Raw genomic sequence first — 2,791 nt, 5'->3', positions numbered from 1 at the left:
CATATATAAAACACAGTTATATATGGCACCTCCACATCCAATGGTGTGAAATATTTTTTTTTAAATGATATCAAAATAATTACTTACAAAATTCAAATAATCAAAATATATAGGATGCACCTGAGGTAAAGCTGTTTGAAACTGGAGTCTTAATAGATATCCAGCAAAAGTAGAAACAAAGGCACAATTAAGGTAATAAGAATTGCAGTATTGTCCAATATAGAGTGCCTTTTGTTTCGAGGGTCTCCTGGTATAAATTAAATTGCTGCATAAACATTAGAGATATAGAATGGATAGTATAATGGCGGTAAAGAGGTCAAAGGTTTCACCATCACTTCTGCGGTCTGTATCATAATAGGGAGTTGTACTTACTGCACCTGATATTCCCTAGGGGTATCCCATCTAGGTACTAATCAGGCTTGACACTGCTTAGCTTCCAAGATCAGTTGAGATCGGGCATGACCAGTGAAATGTGGCAGTAATTAGTCCAATTAGAACAAATGAGAGAATGTGGTTGATAATTTATACCTAGACACAGGGTACTTCTACTCACTGGCGTGCGCAGCACATTTTATTAGGGGGTGCACCGTTGGAGGGGTGTGTCTAGAACCGCCTTTTGGGCGTATCTAGCACCATCTATTGATGGTCAACGCATATAAAATTTCCACCTTTGTACCAATCCTAATAAAGCAGATACATTGTCAGTGGCTGGCGTTGGCATAGCATAGAAGGAGAGAGGTGGGCATGTGGCGTGTGTGACGGGTGAGCATGCGAGCAGCATGACGTAATAATGTCACATCACGCTGTTTTTGTACATGGAGGTGGAGCTGGGAATTTGAAAGCCGGTGTCAGTGGCACCCTTGATTAACCCAGGTGTCCGGTCGGTAATGCAGTCCTGACAGGGTGCAGCACAGAGGGGACAGTAATCAGCCTGCTCGGCGATCGCTGCATCAGGCATGTGAGGTCAGGGTGCCAGACATTAGGGGGTGCCTGTGCGCACCAGGCACCCCCTCTGCGCACACCTATGCTTCTACTGTCCAGTAAATTTTCACAGGTTCTCTGTTACTTTGGCATTGCAGAGAATCAATGACTGGCGACTGAATGAAAGAGTACTGAAATCAGATTAGCATATGAAAATAGGGTAGGTGCTCCACCTTCTGCTGTCCACTGTCATATAACAAATTATAGTGGACAGTGGATGAGAGAGGTGAGCTACCTAAGCCTATTGAAATCAGAAGATAAGCATTTTTTGCTCTCTAATGTTGTGAGATATAATATATGAATCCTGATTCTTATGTGGAGCAGGTAATTACCATTACCATTTGACATATGTAAATAGATGCTTAAAAGAATCAAGCAGTGGAGTTCACAGTAAAGTCAGATAGTGCTATATTATTTTCTAGAGATATAAGTTCAATACTTGTTAAACATATTATTACAGCACATTCATGTGTCACAGTGAACAAGAAATCCACTGGTGAAACGGCTGTCTTTGGACACTGGGGGGCAGATGTATTAACCTGGTGAAGGCATAAGGAAGTGATAAACCAGTGATATGTGCAAGGTGATAAAGGCACCAACCAATCAGCTCCAATATGTAAATTAACAGTTAGAATCTGATTGGCTGGTGCCTCTATCACCTTGCACATATCACTGGTTTATCACTTCCTTATGCCTTCTCCAGGTTAATACATCTGCCCCTGGGTCTGAACTGTGCACAGTTCAACCCACACAAATCTCCTGGTATCGTATATGCCCATATGGGCTTCTAATTATTTATTTTCTCTGCTGCTGAAGTATGATTGGGAACTATTCCTGTTATATGAATGTACTATAATATGTTTAATCAATATTGAACTTATTTCTATGGAAAATAATATATCACTATCTGATTAGAGAAAAAAAAAATCCTTATCTTCATATTTCAATAGGCTTAGGTAGCTCACCTCTCTCATCCACTGTCCACTATAATTTGTTATATGACAGTGGACCACAGAAGGTGGAGCCCCTACCCATATGCTAATCTGATTTCAGTACTCTCTCATTCAGTTGCCAGTCATTCATTCTCTGCAATGCCAAAGTAACAGAGAACCTGTGCAAATTTATTGGACAGCAGAAGTACCCTGTTTCTAGGTATAAGTCATCAACCACACTCTCTCATTTGTTCTAATTGGACTAATTACTACCACATTTCACTGGTCACGCCCGATCTCATCTGATCTTGGAAGCTAAGCAGTGACAAGCCTGATTAGTACCTAGATGGGAGACCTCTAGGGAATATCAGGTGCAGTAAGTACAACTCCCTATTATGATATAGACAGCAGAAGTGATGGTGAAACCTTTGACCTCTTTACCTCCATTATACTATCCATTCTATATCTCTAATGTTTATGCAGCAATTTAATTTATACCAGGAGACCCTCGAAACAAAAGGCACTCTATATTGGACAATACTGCAATTCTTATTACCTTAATTGTGCCTTTGTTTCTTCTTTTGCTGGATATCTATTAAGACTCCAGTTTCAAATATCTTCATCTCAGGTGCATGCTATATATTTTGATTATTTGAATTTTGTAAGTAATTATTTTGATATAATTTAAAAAATATATTTCCCACCATTGGAAGTGGAGGTGCCAAATCTAATTGTGTTTTATATATGTTGTGTGTTTTTCAGTGTATCAATTATTTTATATAGTATATAATTAAAAGTTAAGTTTTAATATTTTCTAATACTTCAAGCGTGCCCCAACACAGAGTATTTCTTTACCTCTACCTCCATACTAGAATGAA

At 39.1% G+C, this 2,791-nt stretch overlaps 2 pseudogenes; one reads left to right on the top strand and one right to left on the bottom strand.

Moving 5' to 3' along the window:
• Positions 1-365: 365 nt before the first annotated feature.
• LOC134931484 (5S ribosomal RNA) lies at positions 366-484 on the bottom strand (annotated as a pseudogene).
• Positions 485-2,177: 1,693 nt separating this feature from the next.
• Positions 2,178-2,296, top strand: LOC134930749 (5S ribosomal RNA; annotated as a pseudogene).
• Positions 2,297-2,791: the final 495 nt, after the last annotated feature.

The sequence above is a fragment of the Pseudophryne corroboree genome, chromosome 5, assembly GCF_028390025.1.
Source record: "Pseudophryne corroboree isolate aPseCor3 chromosome 5, aPseCor3.hap2, whole genome shotgun sequence".
In the NCBI taxonomy this organism is placed as follows: domain Eukaryota; kingdom Metazoa; phylum Chordata; class Amphibia; order Anura; family Myobatrachidae; genus Pseudophryne; species Pseudophryne corroboree.
This window is presented reverse-complemented; position numbering and strand designations above follow the sequence as displayed.